The sequence below is a fragment of the Pseudorca crassidens genome, chromosome 20 (genome assembly GCF_039906515.1).
Source record: "Pseudorca crassidens isolate mPseCra1 chromosome 20, mPseCra1.hap1, whole genome shotgun sequence".
Taxonomy (NCBI): domain Eukaryota; kingdom Metazoa; phylum Chordata; class Mammalia; order Artiodactyla; family Delphinidae; genus Pseudorca; species Pseudorca crassidens.
Window position 1 is genome coordinate 34,122,573 of NC_090315.1, and position 23,319 is coordinate 34,145,891.

The 23,319-nt window shown below is 38.3% G+C and overlaps 1 protein-coding gene across 1 annotated transcript in view; it reads right to left on the bottom strand.

Annotated features, from left to right (window-relative positions):
- The window catches only part of OGFOD1 (2-oxoglutarate and iron dependent oxygenase domain containing 1), a 168,046-nt gene that overhangs the window by 119,020 nt on the left and 25,707 nt on the right, over nt 1–23,319 (bottom strand). The gene's annotated exons all lie outside the window — the stretch shown is intronic.

Sequence of the window (23,319 nt, forward strand, 5' to 3'; positions counted from 1 at the left end):
ACAGTAGAAAGAGTCTACAGCAATATAAGACTGTAAACTTGTATTTGACAAATAGATGCAATAATGAGATAAGTTGTAAAAAAAATTAATGCACAGAAATCTCCTGCATTCCTATACACTAATGATGAAAAATCTGAAAGTGAAATCAAGAAAACACTCCCATTTACCACTGCAACAAAAAGAATAAAATTTCTAGGAATAAACCTACCTAAGGAGACAAAAGACCTGTATGCAGACAATTGTAAGACACTGATGAAAGAAATTAAAGATGATACAAGTAGATGGAGAGATATACCATGTTCCTGGATTGCAAGAATCAACACTGTGAAAATGACTCTACTACCCAAAGCAATCTACAGATTCAATGCAATCCCTATCAAACTACCACTGGCATTCTTCACAGAACTAGAACAAAAAATTTCACAATTTGTATGGAAACACAAGAGACCCCGAGTAGCCAAAGCAATCTTGAGAACGAAAAACGGAGCTGGAGGAATCAGGCTCCCCGACTTCAGACTATACTACAAAGCTACAGTAATCAAGACAGTATGGTAGTGGCACAAAAACAGAAAGACAGATCAAAGGAACGGGATAGAAAGCCCAGAGATAAACCCACGCACATATGGTCACCTAATCGTTGATCAAGGAGGCAGGAATGTACAGTGGAGAAAGGACAGCCTCTTCAGTAAGTGGTGCTGGGAAAACTGGACAGGTACATTTGAAAGTATGAGATTAGATCACTCCCTAACACCATACACAAAAATGAGCTCCAAATGGATTGAAGACCTAAATGTAAGGCCAGGAACTGTCAAACCCTTACAGGAAAAATAGGCAGAACACTCTATGACATAAATCACAGCAAGATCCTTTTTGACCCACCTCCTAGAGAAATGGAAAAAAAAAAAAAAAGATAAACAAATGGGACCTAATGAAACTTCAAAGCTTTTGCACAGCAAAGGAAACCATAAACAAGACCAAAAGACAACCCTCAGAATGGGAGAAAATATTTGCAAATGAAGCAACTGACAAAGGATTAATTTCCAAAATTTATCAGCAGCTCATGCAGCTCAGTAACAAAAGAACAAACAACCCAATCCAAAAATGGGCAGAAGATCGAAATAGACATTTCTCCAAAGAAGATATACAGACTGCCAACAAACACATGAAAGAATGCTCAACATCATTAATCATTAGAGAAATGCAAATCAAAACTACAATGAGATATCAACTCGCACCAGTCAGAATGGCCATCATCAAAAAATCTAGAAACAATAAATGTGGGAGAGGGTGTGTAGAAAAGGAAGCACTCCTGCACTGCTGGTGGGAATGTGAATTGGTACAGCCACTATGAGAACAGTACAGAGGGTCCTTAAAAAACTGCAAATAGAACTAAGGTATGACGCAGCAATCCCACTACTGGGTATATACCCAGAGAAAACGATAATTCAAAAAGAGTCATGTACCAAAATGTTCACTGCAGCTGTATTTACAATCGTCCGGAGATGGAAACAACCTAAGTGCCCATCATTGGATGTATGGATAAAGAAGATGTGGCACATATATACAATGGAATATTACTCAGCCATAAAAGGAAAGGAAATTGAGCTATTTGTAATGAGGTGGATAGACCTAGAGTCTGTCATACAGAGTGAAGGAAGTCAGAAAGAGAAAGACAAATACCGAATGCTAACACATATATATGGAATTTAAGAAAAAAAAATGTCATGAAGAACCTAGGGGTAAGACAGGAATAAAGACACAGACCTACTGGAGAACAGACTTGATATGGGGAGGGTAAGGGTGAGCTGTGACAAAGCGAGAGAGAGGCATGGACGTATATACACTACCAAACGTAAGGTAGATAGCTAGTGGGAAACAGCCCCATAGCACAGGGATATCAGCTCGGTGCTTTGTGACCGCCTGGAGGGGTGGGATAGGGCGGGTGGGAGGGAGAGAGACGCAAGAGGGAAGAGATATGGGAACATATGTATATGTATAAATGATTCACTTTGTTATAAAGCAGAAACTAACACACTGTTGTAAAGCAATTATACGCCAACACAGATGTTGAAAAAAATAAAGTATGTTTTTTAACATGTAACATCAATAAAGAAGGGGAGAAAATTGAGGGTAGTGAAGTTATGATATTAAACATAGTAGAAAGAGTCTACAGCAATATAAGACTGTGAACTTCTATTTGACAAATAGATGCAATAATGAGATAAGTTGTAAAAAAAAAAATTAATGCACAGAAATCTCCTGCATTCCTATACACTAATGATGAAAAATCTGAAAGTGAAATCAAGAAAACACTCCCATTTACCACTGCAACAAAAAGAATAAAATTTCTAGGAATAAACCTACCTAAGGAGACAAAAGACCTGTATGCAGACAATTGTAAGACACTGATGAAAGAAATTAAAGATGATACAAGTAGATGGAGAGATATACCATGTTCCTGGATTGCAAGAATCAACACTGTGAAAATGACTCTACTACCCAAAGCAATCTACAGATTCCATGCAATCCCTATCAAACTACCACTGGCATTCTTCACAGAACTAGAACAAAAAATTTCACAATTTGTATGGAAACACAAGAGACCCCGAGTAGCCAAAGCAATCTTGAGAACGAAAAATGGAACTGGAGGAATCAGGCTCCCTGACTTCAGATTATACTACAAAGCTACAGTAATCAAGACAGTATGGTAGTGGCACAAAAACAGAAAGACAGATCAAAGGAACGGGATAGAAAGCCCAGAGATAAACCCACGCACATATGCTCACCTAATCTTTGATCAAGGAGGCAGGAATGTACAGTGCAGAAAGGACAGCCTCTTCAATAAGTGGTACTGGGAAAACTGGACAGGTACATTTGAAAGTATGAGATTAGATCACTCCCTAACACCATACACAAAAATGAGCTCAAAATGGATTAAAGACCTAAATGTAAGGCCAGAAACTATCAAACCCTTACAGGAAAACATAGGCAGAACACTCTATGACATAAATCACAGCAAGATCCTTTTGACCCACCTCCTAGAGAAATGGAAAAAAAAAAAAAAAAGATAAACAAATGGGACCTAATGAAACTTCAAAGCTTTTGCACAGCAAAGGAAACCATAAACAAGACCAAAAGACAACCCTCAGAATGGGAGAAAATATCTGCAAATGAAGCAACTGACAAAGGATTAATTTCCAAAATTTATAAGCAGCTCATGCAGCTCAGTAACAAAAGAACAAACAACCCAATCCAAAAATGGGCAGAAGATCGAAATAGACATTTCTCCAAAGAAGATATACAGACTGCCAACAAACACATGAAAGAATGCTCAACATCATTAATCATTAGAGAAATGCAAATCAAAACTACAATGAGATATCATCTCACACCAGTCAGAATGGCCATCATCAAAAAATCTAGAAACAATACATGTGGGAGAGGGTGTGTAGAAAAGGAAGCACTCCTGCACTCCCGGTGGGAATGTGAATTGGTACAGCCACTATGAGAACAGTACGGAGGGTCCTTAAAAAACTGCAAATAGAACTAAGGTATGACGCAGCAATCCCACTACTGGGTATATACCCAGAGAAAACGATAATTCAAAAAGAGTCATGTACCAAAATGTTCACTGCAGCTGTATTTACAATCGTCCGGAGATGGAAACAACCTAAGTGCCCATCATTGGATGTATGGATAAAGAAGATGTGGCACATATATACAATGGAATATTACGCAGCCATAAAAAGAAAGGAAATTGAGCTATTTGTAATGAGGTGGATAGACCTAGAGTCTGTCACACAGAGTGAAGGAAGTCAGAAAGAGAAAGACAAATACCGAATGCTAAAACATATATATGGAATTTAAGAAAAAAAAATGTCATGAAGAACCTAGGGGTAAGACAGGAATAAAGACACAGACCTACTGGAGAACAGACTTGATATGGGGAGGGTAAGGGTGAGCTGTGACAAAGCGAGAGAGAGGCATGGACGTATATACACTACCAAACGTAAGGTAGATAGCTAGTGGGAAGCAGCCCCATAGCACAGGGATATCAGCTCGGTGCTTTGTGACCGCCTGGAGGGGTGGGATAGGGCGGGTGGGAGGAAGAGAGACGCAAGAGGGAAGAGATATGGGAACATATGTATATGTATAAATGATTCACTTTGTTATAAAGCAGAAACTAACACACCATCGTAAAGCAATTATACCCCAACACAGATGTTGAAAAAAATAAAGTATATTTTTTAACATGTAACATCAATAAAGAAGGGGAGAAAATTGAGGGTAGTGAAGTTATGATATTAAACATAGTAGAAAGAGTCTACAGCAATATAAGACTGTGAACTTCTATTTGACAAATAGATGCAATAATGAGATAAGTTGTAAAAAAAATTAATGCACAGAAATCTCCTGCATTCCTATACACTAATGATGAAAAATCTGAAAGTGAAATCAAGAAAACACTCCCATTTACCACTGCAACAAAAAGAATAAAATTTCTAGGAATAAACCTACCTAAGGAGACAAAAGACCTGTATGCAGACAATTGTAAGACACTGATGAAAGAAATTAAAGATGATACAAGTAGATGGAGAGATATACCATGTTCCTGGATCGCAAGAATCAACATTGTGAAAATGACTCTACTACCCAAAGCAATCTACAGATTCAATGCAATCCCTATCAAACTAGCACTGGCATTCTTCACAGAACTAGAACAAAAAATTTCACAATTTGTATGGAAACACAAGAGACCCCGAGTAGCCAAAGCAATCTTGAGAACGAAAAACGGAACTGGAGGAATCAGGCTCCCTGACTTCAGATTATACTACAAAGCTACAGTAATCAAGACAGTACGGTAGTGGCACAAAAACAGAAAGACAGATCAAAGGAACGGGATAGAAAGCCCAGAGATAAACCCATGCACATATGGTCACCTAATCTTTGATAAAGGAGGCAGGAATGTACAGTGGAGAAAGGACAGCCTCTTCAATAAGTGGTGCTGGGAAAACTGGACAGGTACATTTGAAAGTATGAGATTAGATCACTCCCTAACACCATACACAAAAATGAGCTCAAAATGGATTAAAGACCTAAATGTAAGGCCAGAAACTATCAAACCCTTACAGGAAAACATAGGCAGAACACTCTACGACATAAATCACAGCAAGATCCTTTTTGACCCATCTCCTAGATAAATGGAAAAAAAAAAAAGATAAACAAATGGGACCTAATGAAACTTCAAAGCTTTTGCACAGCAAAAGAAACCATAAACAAGACCAAAAGACAACCCTCAGAATGGGAGAAAATATTTGCAAATGAAGCAACTGACAAAGGACTAATTTCCAAAATTTATAAGCAGCTCATGCAGCTCACTAACAAAAGAACAAACAACCCAATCCAAAAATGGGCAGAAGATCGAAATAGACATTTCTCCAAAGAAGAAACACAGACTGCCAACAAACACATGAAAGAATGCTCAACATCATTAATCATTAGAGAAATGCAAATCAAAACTACAATGAGATATCATCTCACACCAGTCAGAATGGCCATCATCAAAAAATCTAGAAACAATAAACGTGGGAGAGGGTGTGTAGAAAAGGAAGCACTCCTGCACTGCTGGTGGGAATGTGAATTGGTACAGCCACTATGAGAACAGTACGGAGGGTCCTTAAAAAACTGCAAATAGAACTACGGTATGACGCAGCAATCCCACTACTGGGTATATACCCTGAGAAAACCATAATTCAAAAAGAGTCATGTACCAAAATGTTCACTGCAGCTGTATTTACAATCGTCCAGAGATGGAAACAACCTAAGTGCCCATCATCGGATGTATGGATAAAGAAGATGTGGCACATATATACAATGGAATATTAGCCATAAAAAGTAAGGAAATTGAGCTATTTGTAATGAGGTGGATAGACCTAGAGTCTGTCATACAGAGTGAAGGAAGTCAGAAAGAGAAAGACAAATACCGAATGCTAACACATATATATGGAATTTAAGAAAAAAAAATGTCATGAAGAACCTAGGGGTAAGACAGGAATAAAGACACAGACCTACTGGAGAACGGACTTGAGGATATGGGGAGGGGGAAGGGTGAGCTGTGACAAAGCGAGAGAGAGGCATGGACGTATATACACTACCAAACGTAAGGTAGATAGCTAGTGGGAAACAGCCACATAGCACAGGGATATCAGCTCGGTGCTTTGTGACCGCCTGGAGGGGTGGGATAGGGCGGGTGGGAGGGAGAGAGATGCAAAAGGGAAGAGATATGGGAACATATGTATATGTATAAATGATTCACTTTGTTATAAAGCAGAAAGTAACACACCACTGTAAAGCAATTATACCCCAATAAAGATGTTGAAAAAAATAAAGTATGTTTTTTAACATGTAACATCAATAAAGAAGGGGAGAAAATTGAGGGTAGTGAAGTTATGATATTAAACACAGTAGAAAGAGTCTACAGCAATATAAGACTGTAAACTTGTATTTGACAAATAGATGCAATAATGAGATAAGTTGTAAAAAAAATTAATGCACAGAAATCTCCTGCATTCCTATACACTAATGATGAAAAATCTGAAAGTGAAATCAAGAAAACACTCCCATTTACCACTGCAACAAAAAGAATAAAATTTCTAGGAATAAACCTACCTAAGGAGACAAAAGACCTGTATGCAGACAATTGTAAGACACTGATGAAAGAAATTAAAGATGATACAAGTAGATGGAGAGATATACCATGTTCCTGGATTGCAAGAATCAACACTGTGAAAATGACTCTACTACCCAAAGCAATCTACAGATTCAATGCAATCCCTATCAAACTACCACTGGCATTCTTCACAGAACTAGAACAAAAAATTTCACAATTTGTATGGAAACACAAGAGACCCCGAGTAGCCAAAGCAATCTTGAGAACGAAAAACGGAGCTGGAGGAATCAGGCTCCCCGACTTCAGACTATACTACAAAGCTACAGTAATCAAGACAGTATGGTAGTGGCACAAAAACAGAAAGACAGATCAAAGGAACGGGATAGAAAGCCCAGAGATAAACCCACGCACATATGGTCACCTAATCGTTGATCAAGGAGGCAGGAATGTACAGTGGAGAAAGGACAGCCTCTTCAGTAAGTGGTGCTGGGAAAACTGGACAGGTACATTTGAAAGTATGAGATTAGATCACTCCCTAACACCATACACAAAAATGAGCTCCAAATGGATTGAAGACCTAAATGTAAGGCCAGGAACTGTCAAACCCTTACAGGAAAAATAGACAGAACACTCTATGACATAAATCACAGCAAGATCCTTTTTGACCCACCTCCTAGAGAAATGGAAAAAAAAAAAAAAAGATAAACAAATGGGACCTAATGAAACTTCAAAGCTTTTGCACAGCAAAGGAAACCATAAACAAGACCAAAAGACAACCCTCAGAATGGGAGAAAATATTTGCAAATGAAGCAACTGACAAAGGATTAATTTCCAAAATTTATCAGCAGCTCATGCAGCTCAGTAACAAAAGAACAAACAACCCAATCCAAAAATGGGCAGAAGATCGAAATAGACATTTCTCCAAAGAAGATATACAGACTGCCAACAAACACATGAAAGAATGCTCAACATCATTAATCATTAGAGAAATGCAAATCAAAACTACAATGAGATATCAACTCGCACCAGTCAGAATGGCCATCATCAAAAAATCTAGAAACAATAAATGTGGGAGAGGGTGTGTAGAAAAGGAAGCACTCCTGCACTGCTGGTGGGAATGTGAATTGGTACAGCCACTATGAGAACAGTACAGAGGGTCCTTAAAAAACTGCAAATAGAACTAAGGTATGACGCAGCAATCCCACTACTGGGTATATACCCAGAGAAAACGATAATTCAAAAAGAGTCATGTACCAAAATGTTCACTGCAGCTGTATTTACAATCGTCCGGAGATGGAAACAACCTAAGTGCCCATCATTGGATGTATGGATAAAGAAGATGTGGCACATATATACAATGGAATATTACTCAGCCATAAAAGGAAAGGAAATTGAGCTATTTGTAATGAGGTGGATAGACCTAGAGTCTGTCATACAGAGTGAAGGAAGTCAGAAAGAGAAAGACAAATACCGAATGCTAACACATATATATGGAATTTAAGAAAAAAAAATGTCATGAAGAACCTAGGGGTAAGACAGGAATAAAGACACAGACCTACTGGAGAACAGACTTGATATGGGGAGGGTAAGGGTGAGCTGTGACAAAGCGAGAGAGAGGCATGGACGTATATACACTACCAAACGTAAGGTAGATAGCTAGTGGGAAACAGCCCCATAGCACAGGGATATCAGCTCGGTGCTTTGTGACCGCCTGGAGGGGTGGGATAGGGCGGGTGGGAGGGAGAGAGACGCAAGAGGGAAGAGATATGGGAACATATGTATATGTATAAATGATTCACTTTGTTATAAAGCAGAAACTAACACACTGTTGTAAAGCAATTATACGCCAACACAGATGTTGAAAAAAATAAAGTATGTTTTTTAACATGTAACATCAATAAAGAAGGGGAGAAAATTGAGGGTAGTGAAGTTATGATATTAAACATAGTAGAAAGAGTCTACAGCAATATAAGACTGTGAACTTCTATTTGACAAATAGATGCAATAATGAGATAAGTTGTAAAAAAAAAAATTAATGCACAGAAATCTCCTGCATTCCTATACACTAATGATGAAAAATCTGAAAGTGAAATCAAGAAAACACTCCCATTTACCACTGCAACAAAAAGAATAAAATTTCTAGGAATAAACCTACCTAAGGAGACAAAAGACCTGTATGCAGACAATTGTAAGACACTGATGAAAGAAATTAAAGATGATACAAGTAGATGGAGAGATATACCATGTTCCTGGATTGCAAGAATCAACACTGTGAAAATGACTCTACTACCCAAAGCAATCTACAGATTCCATGCAATCCCTATCAAACTACCACTGGCATTCTTCACAGAACTAGAACAAAAAATTTCACAATTTGTATGGAAACACAAGAGACCCCGAGTAGCCAAAGCAATCTTGAGAACGAAAAATGGAACTGGAGGAATCAGGCTCCCTGACTTCAGATTATACTACAAAGCTACAGTAATCAAGACAGTATGGTAGTGGCACAAAAACAGAAAGACAGATCAAAGGAACGGGATAGAAAGCCCAGAGATAAACCCACGCACATATGCTCACCTAATCTTTGATCAAGGAGGCAGGAATGTACAGTGCAGAAAGGACAGCCTCTTCAATAAGTGGTACTGGGAAAACTGGACAGGTACATTTGAAAGTATGAGATTAGATCACTCCCTAACACCATACACAAAAATGAGCTCAAAATGGATTAAAGACCTAAATGTAAGGCCAGAAACTATCAAACCCTTACAGGAAAACATAGGCAGAACACTCTATGACATAAATCACAGCAAGATCCTTTTGACCCACCTCCTAGAGAAATGGAAAAAAAAAAAAAAAAGATAAACAAATGGGACCTAATGAAACTTCAAAGCTTTTGCACAGCAAAGGAAACCATAAACAAGACCAAAAGACAACCCTCAGAATGGGAGAAAATATCTGCAAATGAAGCAACTGACAAAGGATTAATTTCCAAAATTTATAAGCAGCTCATGCAGCTCAGTAACAAAAGAACAAACAACCCAATCCAAAAATGGGCAGAAGATCGAAATAGACATTTCTCCAAAGAAGATATACAGACTGCCAACAAACACATGAAAGAATGCTCAACATCATTAATCATTAGAGAAATGCAAATCAAAACTACAATGAGATATCAACTCGCACCAGTCAGAATGGCCATCATCAAAAAATCTAGAAACAATAAATGTGGGAGAGGGTGTGTAGAAAAGGAAGCACTCCTGCACTGCTGGTGGGAATGTGAATTGGTACAGCCACTATGAGAACAGTACAGAGGGTCCTTAAAAAACTGCAAATAGAACTAAGGTATGACGCAGCAATCCCACTACTGGGTATATACCCAGAGAAAACGATAATTCAAAAAGAGTCATGTACCAAAATGTTCACTGCAGCTGTATTTACAATCGTCCGGAGATGGAAACAACCTAAGTGCCCATCATTGGATGTATGGATAAAGAAGATGTGGCACATATATACAATGGAATATTACTCAGCCATAAAAGGAAAGGAAATTGAGCTATTTGTAATGAGGTGGATAGACCTAGAGTCTGTCATACAGAGTGAAGGAAGTCAGAAAGAGAAAGACAAATACCGAATGCTAACACATATATATGGAATTTAAGAAAAAAAAATGTCATGAAGAACCTAGGGGTAAGACAGGAATAAAGACACAGACCTACTGGAGAACAGACTTGATATGGGGAGGGTAAGGGTGAGCTGTGACAAAGCGAGAGAGAGGCATGGACGTATATACACTACCAAACGTAAGGTAGATAGCTAGTGGGAAACAGCCCCATAGCACAGGGATATCAGCTCGGTGCTTTGTGACCGCCTGGAGGGGTGGGATAGGGCGGGTGGGAGGGAGAGAGACGCAAGAGGGAAGAGATATGGGAACATATGTATATGTATAAATGATTCACTTTGTTATAAAGCAGAAACTAACACACTGTTGTAAAGCAATTATACGCCAACACAGATGTTGAAAAAAATAAAGTATGTTTTTTAACATGTAACATCAATAAAGAAGGGGAGAAAATTGAGGGTAGTGAAGTTATGATATTAAACATAGTAGAAAGAGTCTACAGCAATATAAGACTGTGAACTTCTATTTGACAAATAGATGCAATAATGAGATAAGTTGTAAAAAAAAAAATTAATGCACAGAAATCTCCTGCATTCCTATACACTAATGATGAAAAATCTGAAAGTGAAATCAAGAAAACACTCCCATTTACCACTGCAACAAAAAGAATAAAATTTCTAGGAATAAACCTACCTAAGGAGACAAAAGACCTGTATGCAGACAATTGTAAGACACTGATGAAAGAAATTAAAGATGATACAAGTAGATGGAGAGATATACCATGTTCCTGGATTGCAAGAATCAACACTGTGAAAATGACTCTACTACCCAAAGCAATCTACAGATTCCATGCAATCCCTATCAAACTACCACTGGCATTCTTCACAGAACTAGAACAAAAAATTTCACAATTTGTATGGAAACACAAGAGACCCCGAGTAGCCAAAGCAATCTTGAGAACGAAAAATGGAACTGGAGGAATCAGGCTCCCTGACTTCAGATTATACTACAAAGCTACAGTAATCAAGACAGTATGGTAGTGGCACAAAAACAGAAAGACAGATCAAAGGAACGGGATAGAAAGCCCAGAGATAAACCCACGCACATATGCTCACCTAATCTTTGATCAAGGAGGCAGGAATGTACAGTGCAGAAAGGACAGCCTCTTCAATAAGTGGTACTGGGAAAACTGGACAGGTACATTTGAAAGTATGAGATTAGATCACTCCCTAACACCATACACAAAAATGAGCTCAAAATGGATTAAAGACCTAAATGTAAGGCCAGAAACTATCAAACCCTTACAGGAAAACATAGGCAGAACACTCTATGACATAAATCACAGCAAGATCCTTTTGACCCACCTCCTAGAGAAATGGAAAAAAAAAAAAAAAAGATAAACAAATGGGACCTAATGAAACTTCAAAGCTTTTGCACAGCAAAGGAAACCATAAACAAGACCAAAAGACAACCCTCAGAATGGGAGAAAATATCTGCAAATGAAGCAACTGACAAAGGATTAATTTCCAAAATTTATAAGCAGCTCATGCAGCTCAGTAACAAAAGAACAAACAACCCAATCCAAAAATGGGCAGAAGATCGAAATAGACATTTCTCCAAAGAAGATATACAGACTGCCAACAAACACATGAAAGAATGCTCAACATCATTAATCATTAGAGAAATGCAAATCAAAACTACAATGAGATATCATCTCACACCAGTCAGAATGGCCATCATCAAAAAATCTAGAAACAATACATGTGGGAGAGGGTGTGTAGAAAAGGAAGCACTCCTGCACTCCCGGTGGGAATGTGAATTGGTACAGCCACTATGAGAACAGTACGGAGGGTCCTTAAAAAACTGCAAATAGAACTAAGGTATGACGCAGCAATCCCACTACTGGGTATATACCCAGAGAAAACGATAATTCAAAAAGAGTCATGTACCAAAATGTTCACTGCAGCTGTATTTACAATCGTCCGGAGATGGAAACAACCTAAGTGCCCATCATTGGATGTATGGATAAAGAAGATGTGGCACATATATACAATGGAATATTACGCAGCCATAAAAAGAAAGGAAATTGAGCTATTTGTAATGAGGTGGATAGACCTAGAGTCTGTCACACAGAGTGAAGGAAGTCAGAAAGAGAAAGACAAATACCGAATGCTAACACATATATATGGAATTTAAGAAAAAAAAATGTCATGAAGAACCTAGGGGTAAGACAGGAATAAAGACACAGACCTACTGGAGAACAGACTTGATATGGGGAGGGTAAGGGTGAGCTGTGACAAAGCGAGAGAGAGGCATGGACGTATATACACTACCAAACGTAAGGTAGATAGCTAGTGGGAAGCAGCCCCATAGCACAGGGATATCAGCTCGGTGCTTTGTGACCGCCTGGAGGGGTGGGATAGGGCGGGTGGGAGGAAGAGAGACGCAAGAGGGAAGAGATATGGGAACATATGTATATGTATAAATGATTCACTTTGTTATAAAGCAGAAACTAACACACCATCGTAAAGCAATTATACCCCAACACAGATGTTGAAAAAAATAAAGTATATTTTTTAACATGTAACATCAATAAAGAAGGGGAGAAAACTGAGGGTAGTGAAGTTATGATATTAAACATAGTAGAAAGAGTCTACAGCAATATAAGACTGTGAACTTGTATTTGACAAATAGATGCAATAATGAGATAACTTGTAAAAAAAATTAATGCACAGAAATCTCCTGTATTCCTATACACTAATGATGAAAAATCTGAAAGTGAAATCAAGAAAACACTCCCATTTACCACTGCAACAAAAAGAATAAAATTTCTAGGAATAAACCTACCTAAGGAGACAAAAGACCTGTATGCAGACAATTGTAAGACACTGATGAAAGAAATTAAAGATGATACAAGTAGATGGAGAGATATACCATGTTCCTGGATTGCAAGAATCAACATTGTGAAAATGACTCTACTACCCAAAGCAATCTACAGATTCAATGCAATCCCTATCAAACTAGCACTGGCATTCTTCACAGAACTAGAACAAAAAATTTCACAATTTGTATGGAAACACAAGAGACCCCGAGTAGCCAAAGCAATCTTGAGAACGAAAAACGGAACTGGAGGAATCAGGCTCCCTGACTTCAGATTATACTACAAAGCTACAGTAATCAAGACAGTACGGTAGTGGCACAAAAACAGAAAGACAGATCAAAGGAACGGGATAGAAAGCCCAGAGATAAACCCATGCACATATGGTCACCTAATCTTTGATAAAGGAGACAGGAATGTACAGTGGAGAAAGGACAGCCTCTTCAATAAGTGGTGCTGGGAAAACTGGACAGGTACATTTGAAAGTATGAGATTAGATCACTCCCTAACACCATACACAAAAATGAGCTCAAAATGGATTAAAGACCTAAATGTAAGGCCAGAAACTATCAAACCCTTACAGGAAAACATAGGCAGAACACTCTACGACATAAATCACAGCAAGATCCTTTTTGACCCATCTCCTAGATAAATGGAAAAAAAAAAAAGATAAACAAATGGGACCTAATGAAACTTCAAAGCTTTTGCACAGCAAAAGAAACCATAAACAAGACCAAAAGATAACCCTCAGAATGGGAGAAAATATTTGCAAATGAAGCAACTGACAAAGGACTAATTTCCAAAATTTATAAGCAGCTCATGCAGCTCACTAACAAAAGAACAAACAACCCAATCCAAAAATGGGCAGAAGATCGAAATAGACATTTCTCCAAAGAAGAAACACAGACTGCCAACAAACACATGAAAGAATGCTCAACATCATTAATCATTAGAGAAATGCAAATCAAAACTACGAGATATCATCTCACACCAGTCAGAATGGCCATCATCAAAAAATCTAGAAACAATAAACGTGGGAGAGGGTGTGTAGAAAAGGAAGCACTCCTGCACTGCTGGTGGGAATGTGAATTGGTACAGCCACTATGAGAACAGTACGGAGGGTCCTTAAAAAACTGCAAATAGAACTACGGTATGACGCAGCAATCCCACTACTGGGTATATACCCTGAGAAAACCATAATTCAAAAAGAGTCATGTACCAAAATGTTCACTGCAGCTGTATTTACAATCGTCCGGAGATGGAAACAACCTAAGTGCCCATCATCGGATGTATGGATAAAGAAGATGTGGCACATATATACAATGGAATATTAGCCATAAAAAGTAAGGAAATTGAGCTATTTGTAATGAGGTGGATAGACCTAGAGTCTGTCATACAGAGTGAAGGAAGTCAGAAAGAGAAAGACAAATACCGAATGCTAACACATATATATGGAATTTAAGAAAAAAAAATGTCATGAAGAACCTAGGGGTAAGACAGGAATAAAGACACAGACCTACTGGAGAACGGACTTGAGGATATGGGGAGGGGGAAGGGTGAGCTGTGACAAAGCGAGAGAGAGGCATGGACGTATATACACTACCAAACGTAAGGTAGATAGCTAGTGGGAAACAGCCACATAGCACAGGGATATCAGCTCGGTGCTTTGTGACCGCCTGGAGGGGTGGGATAGGGCGGGTGGGAGGGAGAGAGACGCAAAAGGGAAGAGATATGGGAACATATGTATATGTATAAATGATTCACTTTGTTATAAAGCAGAAAGTAACACACCACTGTAAAGCAATTATACCCCAATAAAGATGTTGAAAAAAATAAAGTATGTTTTTTAACATGTAACATCAATAAAGAAGGGGAGAAAATTGAGGGTAGTGAAGTTATGATATTAAACACAGTAGAAAGAGTCTACAGCAATATAAGACTGTAAACTTGTATTTGACAAATAGATGCAATAATGAGATAACTTGTAAAAAAAATTAATGCACAGAAATCTCCTGCATTCCTATACACTAATGATGAAAAATCTGAAAGTGAAATCAAGAAAACACTCCCATTTACCACTGCAACAAAAAGAATAAAATTTCTAGGAATAAACCTACCTAAGGAGACAAAAGACCTGTATGCAGACAATTGTAAGACACTGATGAAAGAAATTAAAGATGATACAAGTAGATGGAGAGATATACCATGTTCCTGGATTGCAAGAATCAACACTGTGAAAATGACTCTACTACCCAAAGCAATCTACAGATTCAATGCAATCCCTATCAAACTAGCACTGGCATTCTTCACAGAACTAGAACAAAAAATTTCACAATTTGTATGGAAACACAAGAGACCCCGAGTAGCCAAAGCAATCTTGAGAACGAAAAACGGAGCTGGAGGAATCAGGCTCCCCGACTTCAGACTATACTACAAAGCTACAGTAATCAAGACAGTATGGTAGTGGCACAAAAACAGAAAGACAGATCAAAGGAACGGGATAGAAAGCCCAGAGATAAACCCACGCACATATGGTCACCTAATCGTTGATCAAGGAGGCAGGAATGTACAGTGGAGAAAGGACAGCCTCTTCAGTAAGTGGTGCTGGGAAAACTGGACAGGTACATTTGAAAGTATGAGATTAGATCACTCCCTAACACCATACACAAAAATGAGCTCCAAATGGATTGAAGACCTAAATGTAAGGCCAGGAACTGTCAAACCCTTACAGGAAAAATAGGCAGAACACTCTATGACATAAATCACAGCAAGATCCTTTTTGACCCACCTCCTAGAGAAATGGAAAAAAAAAAAAAAGATAAACAAATGGGACCTAATGAAACTTCAAAGCTTTTGCACAGCAAAGGAAACCATAAACAAGACCAAAAGACAACCCTCAGAATGGGAGAAAATATTTGCAAATGAAGCAACTGACAAAGGATTAATTTCCAAAATTTATCAGCAGCTCATGCAGCTCAGTAACAAAAGAACAAACAACCCAATCCAAAAATGGGCAGAAGATCGAAATAGACATTTCTCCAAAGAAGATATACAGACTGCCAACAAACACATGAAAGAATGCTCAACATCATTAATCATTAGAGAAATGCAAATCAAAACTACAATGAGATATCAACTCGCACCAGTCAGAATGGCCATCATCAAAAAATCTAGAAACAATAAACGTGGGAGAGGGTGTGTAGAAAAGGAAGCACTCCTGCACTGCTGGTGGGAATGTGAATTGGTACAGCCACTATGAGAACAGTACAGAGGGTCCTTAAAAAACTGCAAATAGAACTAAGGTATGACGCAGCAATCCCACTACTGGGTATATACCCAGAGAAAACGATAATTCAAAAAGAGTCATGTACCAAAATGTTCACTGCAGCTGTATTTACAATCGTCCGGAGATGGAAACAACCTAAGTGCCCATCATTGGATGTATGGATAAAGAAGATGTGGCACATATATACAATGGAATATTACTCAGCCATAAAAGGAAAGGAAATTGAGCTATTTGTAATGAGGTGGATAGACCTAGAGTCTGTCATACAGAGTGAAGGAAGTCAGAAAGAGAAAGACAAATACCGAATGCTAACACATATATATGGAATTTAAGAAAAAAAAATGTCATGAAGAACCTAGGGGTAAGACAGGAATAAAGACACAGACCTACTGGAGAACAGACTTGATATGGGGAGGGTAAGGGTGAGCTGTGACAAAGCGAGAGAGAGGCATGGACGTATATACACTACCAAACGTAAGGTAGATAGCTAGTGGGAAACAGCCCCATAGCACAGGGATATCAGCTCGGTGCTTTGTGACCGCCTGGAGGGGTGGGATAGGGCGGGTGGGAGGGAGAGAGACGCAAGAGGGAAGAGATATGGGAACATATGTATATGTATAAATGATTCACTTTGTTATAAAGCAGAAACTAACACACCATCGTAAAGCAATTATACCCCAACACAGATGTTGAAAAAAATAAAGTATATTTTTTAACATGTAACATCAATAAAGAAGGGGAGAAAATTGAGGGTAGTGAAGTTATGATATTAAACATAGTAGAAAGAGTCTACAGCAATATAAGACTGTGAACTTGTATTTGACAAATAGATGCAATAATGAGATAACTTGTAAAAAAAATTAATGCACAGAAATCTCCTGTATTCCTATACACTAATGATGAAAAATCTGAAAGTGAAATCAAGAAAACACTCCCATTTACCACTGCAACAAAAAGAATAAAATTTCTAGGAATAAACCTACCTAAGGAGACAAAAGACCTGTATGCAGACAATTGTAAGACACTGATGAAAGAAATTAAAGATGATACAAGTAGATGGAGAGATATACCATGTTCCTGGATTGCAAGAATCAACATTGTGAAAATGACTCTACTACCCAAAGCAATCTACAGATTCAATGCAATCCCTATCAAACTAGCACTGGCATTCTTCACAGAACTAGAACAAAAAATTTCACAATTTGTATGGAAACACAAGAGACCCCGAGTAGCCAAAGCAATCTTGAGAACGAAAAACGGAACTGGAGGAATCAGGCTCCCTGACTTCAGATTATACTACAAAGCTACAGTAATCAAGACAGTACGGTAGTGGCACAAAAACAGAAAGACAGATCAAAGGAACGGGATAGAAAGCCCAGAGATAAACCCATGCACATATGGTCACCTAATCTTTGATAAAGGAGGCAGGAATGTACAGTGGAGAAAGGACAGCCTCTTCAATAAGTGGTGCTGGGAAAACTGGACAGGTACATTTGAAAGTATGAGATTAGATCACTCCCTAACACCATACACAAAAATGAGCTCAAAATGGATTAAAGACCTAAATGTAAGGCCAGAAACTATCAAACCCTTACAGGAAAACATAGGCAGAACACTCTACGACATAAATCACAGCAAGATCCTTTTTGACCCATCTCCTAGATAAATGGAAAAAAAAAAAAGATAAACAAATGGGACCTAATGAAACTTCAAAGCTTTTGCACAGCAAAAGAAACCATAAACAAGACCAAAAGACAACCCTCAGAATGGGAGAAAATATTTGCAAATGAAGCAACTGACAAAGGACTAATTTCCAAAATTTATAAGCAGCTCATGCAGCTCACTAACAAAAGAACAAACAACCCAATCCAAAAATGGGCAGAAGATCGAAATAGACATTTCTCCAAAGAAGAAACACAGACTGCCAACAAACACATGAAAGAATGCTCAACATCATTAATCATTAGAGAAATGCAAATCAAAACTACAATGAGATATCATCTCACACCAGTCAGAATGGCCATCATCAAAAAATCTAGAAACAATAAACGTGGGAGAGGGTGTGTAGAAAAGGAAGCACTCCTGCACTGCTGGTGGGAATGTGAATTGGTACAGCCACTATGAGAACAGTACGGAGGGTCCTTAAAAAACTGCAAATAGAACTACGGTATGACGCAGCAATCCCACTACTGGGTATATACCCTGAGAAAACCATAATTCAAAAAGAGTCATGTACCAAAATGTTCACTGCAGCTGTATTTACAATCGTCCGGAGATGGAAACAACCTAAGTGCCCATCATCGGATGTATGGATAAAGAAGATGTGGCACATATATACAATGGAATATTAGCCATAAAAAGTAAGGAAATTGAGCTATTTGTAATGAGGTGGATAGACCTAGAGTCTGTCATACAGAGTGAAGGAAGTCAGAAAGAGAAAGACAAATACCGAATGCTAACACATATATATGGAATTTAAGAAAAAAAAATGTCATGAAGAACCTAGGGGTAAGACAGGAATAAAGACACAGACCTACTGGAGAACGGACTTGAGGATATGGGGAGGGGGAAGGGTGAGCTGTGACAAAGCGAGAGAGAGGCATGGACGTATATACACTACCAAACGTAAGGTAGATAGCTAGTGGGAAACAGCCACATAGCACAGGGATATCAGCTCGGTGCTTTGTGACCGCCTGGAGGGGTGGGATAGGGCGGGTGGGAGGGAGAGAGACGCAAAAGGGAAGAGATATGGGAACATATGTATATGTATAAATGATTCACTTTGTTATAAAGCAGAAAGTAACACACCACTGTAAAGCAATTATACCCCAATAAAGATGTTGAAAAAAATAAAGTATGTTTTTTAACATGTAACATCAATAAAGAAGGGGAGAAAATTGAGGGTAGTGAAGTTATGATATTAAACACAGTAGAAAGAGTCTACAGCAATATAAGACTGTGAACTTCTATTTGACAAATAGATGCAATAATGAGATAAGTTGTAAAAAAAAAACTAATGCACAGAAATCTCCTGCATTCCTATACACTAATGATGAAAAATCTGAAAGTGAAATCAAGAAAACACTCCCATTTACCACTGCAACAAAAAGAATAAAATTTCTAGGAATAAACCTACCTAAGGAGACAAAAGACCTGTATGCAGACAATTGTAAGACACTGATGAAAGAAATTAAAGATGATACAAGTAGATGGAGAGATATACCATGTTCCTGGATTGCAAGAATCAACACTGTGAAAATGACTCTACTACCCAAAGCAATCTACAGATTCAATGCAATCCCTATCAAACTACCACTGGCATTCTTCACAGAACTAGAACAAAAAATTTCACAATTTGTATGGAAACACAAGAGACCCCAAGTAGCCAAAGCAATCTTGAGAACGAAAAACGGAGCTGGAGGAATCAGGCTCCCCGACTTCAGACTATACTACAAAGCTACAGTAATCAAGACAGTATGGTAGTGGCACAAAAACAGAAAGACAGATCAAAGGAACGGGATAGAAAGCCCAGAGATAAACCCACGCACATATGGTCACCTAATCGTTGATCAAGGAGGCAGGAATGTACAGTGGAGAAAGGACAGCCTCTTCAGTAAGTGGTGCTGGGAAAACTGGACAGGTACATTTGAAAGTATGAGATTAGATCACTCCCTAACACCATACACAAAAATGAGCTCCAAATGGATTGAAGACCTAAATGTAAGGCCAGGAACTGTCAAACCCTTACAGGAAAAATAGGCAGAACACTCTATGACATAAATCACAGCAAGATCCTTTTTGACCCACCTCCTAGAGAAATGGAAAAAAAAAAAAAAGATAAACAAATGGGACCTAATGAAACTTCAAAGCTTTTGCACAGCAAAGGAAACCATAAACAAGACCAAAAGACAACCCTCAGAATGGGAGAAAATATTTGCAAATGAAGCAACTGACAAAGGATTAATTTCCAAAATTTATCAGCAGCTCATGCAGCTCAGTAACAAAAGAACAAACAACCCAATCCAAAAATGGGCAGAAGATCGAAATAGACATTTCTCCAAAGAAGATATACAGACTGCCAACAAACACATGAAAGAATGCTCAGCATCATTAATCATTAGAGAAATGCAAATCAAAACTACAATGAGATATCAACTCGCACCAGTCAGAATGGCCATCATCAAAAAATCTAGAAACAATAAACGTGGGAGAGGGTGTGTAGAAAAGGAAGCACTCCTGCACTGCTGGTGGGAATGTGAATTGGTACAGCCACTATGAGAACAGTACAGAGGGTCCTTAAAAAACTGCAAATAGAACTAAGGTATGACGCAGCAATCCCACTACTGGGTATATACCCAGAGAAAACGATAATTCAAAAAGAGTCATGTACCAAAATGTTCACTGCAGCTGTATTTACAATCGTCCGGAGATGGAAACAACCTAAGTGCCCATCATTGGATGTATGGATAAAGAAGATGTGGCACATATATACAATGGAATATTACTCAGCCATAAAAGGAAAGGAAATTGAGCTATTTGTAATGAGGTGGATAGACCTAGAGTCTGTCATACAGAGTGAAGGAAGTCAGAAAGAGAAAGACAAATACCGAATGCTAACACATATATATGGAATTTAAGAAAAAAAAATGTCATGAAGAACCTAGGGGTAAGACAGGAATAAAGACACAGACCTACTGGAGAACAGACTTGATATGGGGAGGGTAAGGGTGAGCTGTGACAAAGCGAGAGAGAGGCATGGACGTATATACACTACCAAACGTAAGGTAGATAGCTAGTGGGAAACAGCCCCATAGCACAGGGATATCAGCTCGGTGCTTTGTGACCGCCTGGAGGGGTGGGATAGGGCGGGTGGGAGGGAGAGAGACGCAAGAGGGAAGAGATATGGGAACATATGTATATGTATAAATGATTCACTTTGTTATAAAGCAGAAACTAACACACTGTTGTAAAGCAATTATACGCCAACACAGATGTTGAAAAAAATAAAGTATGTTTTTTAACATGTAACATCAATAAAGAAGGGGAGAAAATTGAGGGTAGTGAAGTTATGATATTAAACATAGTAGAAAGAGTCTACAGCAATATAAGACTGTGAACTTCTATTTGACAAATAGATGCAATAATGAGATAAGTTGTAAAAAAAAAAATTAATGCACAGAAATCTCCTGCATTCCTATACACTAATGATGAAAAATCTGAAAGTGAAATCAAGAAAACACTCCCATTTACCACTGCAACAAAAAGAATAAAATTTCTAGGAATAAACCTACCTAAGGAGACAAAAGACCTGTATGCAGACAATTGTAAGACACTGATGAAAGAAATTAAAGATGATACAAGTAGATGGAGAGATATACCATGTTCCTGGATTGCAAGAATCAACACTGTGAAAATGACTCTACTACCCAAAGCAATCTACAGATTCCATGCAATCCCTATCAAACTACCACTGGCATTCTTCACAGAACTAGAACAAAAAATTTCACAATTTGTATGGAAACACAAGAGACCCCGAGTAGCCAAAGCAATCTTGAGAACGAAAAATGGAACTGGAGGAATCAGGCTCCCTGACTTCAGATTATACTACAAAGCTACAGTAATCAAGACAGTATGGTAGTGGCACAAAAACAGAAAGACAGATCAAAGGAACGGGATAGAAAGCCCAGAGATAAACCCACGCACATATGCTCACCTAATCTTTGATCAAGGAGGCAGGAATGTACAGTGCAGAAAGGACAGCCTCTTCAATAAGTGGTACTGGGAAAACTGGACAGGTACATTTGAAAGTATGAGATTAGATCACTCCCTAACACCATACACAAAAATGAGCTCAAAATGGATTAAAGACCTAAATGTAAGGCCAGAAACTATCAAACCCTTACAGGAAAACATAGGCAGAACACTCTATGACATAAATCACAGCAAGATCCTTTTGACCCACCTCCTAGAGAAATGGAAAAAAAAAAAAAAAAGATAAACAAATGGGACCTAATGAAACTTCAAAGCTTTTGCACAGCAAAGGAAACCATAAACAAGACCAAAAGACAACCCTCAGAATGGGAGAAAATATCTGCAAATGAAGCAACTGACAAAGGATTAATTTCCAAAATTTATAAGCAGCTCATGCAGCTCAGTAACAAAAGAACAAACAACCCAATCCAAAAATGGGCAGAAGATCGAAATAGACATTTCTCCAAAGAAGATATACAGACTGCCAACAAACACATGAAAGAATGCTCAACATCATTAATCATTAGAGAAATGCAAATCAAAACTACAATGAGATATCATCTCACACCAGTCAGAATGGCCATCATCAAAAAATCTAGAAACAATACATGTGGGAGAGGGTGTGTAGAAAAGGAAGCACTCCTGCACTCCCGGTGGGAATGTGAATTGGTACAGCCACTATGAGAACAGTACGGAGGGTCCTTAAAAAACTGCAAATAGAACTAAGGTATGACGCAGCAATCCCACTACTGGGTATATACCCAGAGAAAACGATAATTCAAAAAGAGTCATGTACCAAAATGTTCACTGCAGCTGTATTTACAATCGTCCGGAGATGGAAACAACCTAAGTGCCCATCATTGGATGTATGGATAAAGAAGATGTGGCACATATATACAATGGAATATTACGCAGCCATAAAAAGAAAGGAAATTGAGCTATTTGTAATGAGGTGGATAGACCTAGAGTCTGTCACACAGAGTGAAGGAAGTCAGAAAGAGAAAGACAAATACCGAATGCTAACACATATATATGGAATTTAAGAAAAAAAAATGTCATGAAGAACCTAGGGGTAAGACAGGAATAAAGACACAGACCTACTGGAGAACAGACTT